General features: G+C 41.2%; 1 protein-coding gene across 1 annotated transcript in view; it reads left to right on the forward strand.

The window, feature by feature from the left end:
• HSPA4 (heat shock protein family A (Hsp70) member 4) overlaps nucleotides 1-381 on the forward strand; it is a 51,306-nt gene that overhangs the window by 16,202 nt on the left and 34,723 nt on the right. The window lies entirely within an intron of this gene.

Below are 381 nucleotides of genomic sequence, written 5' to 3' on the forward strand. Positions count from 1 at the left end.
AGCACCGAGCTGATCTCCCTGTGCTATGCGGCTGCTTCCCACTAGCTAGCTATTCTACATTTGGTAGTGTATATGTGTCCATGCCACTCTCTCACTTTGTCACAGCCTACCCTTCCCCCTCCCCACATCCTCAAGTCCATTCTCTAGTAGGTCTGCATCCCCATTCCTGTTTTACCCAGAGGTTCTTCATGACCTTTTTTTTTCATAGATTCCATATATATGTGTTAGCATATGGTATTTGTTTTTGTCTTTCTGACTTACTTCACTCTGTATGACAGACTCTACTTCCATCCACCTCACTACAAATAACTCAATTTCGTTTCTTTTTATGGCTGAGTAATATTCCATTGTATATATGTACCACATCTTCTTTATCCATTC

Source organism: Physeter macrocephalus, chromosome 8, assembly GCF_002837175.3.
Source record: "Physeter macrocephalus isolate SW-GA chromosome 8, ASM283717v5, whole genome shotgun sequence".
NCBI classification, from domain to species: domain Eukaryota; kingdom Metazoa; phylum Chordata; class Mammalia; order Artiodactyla; family Physeteridae; genus Physeter; species Physeter macrocephalus.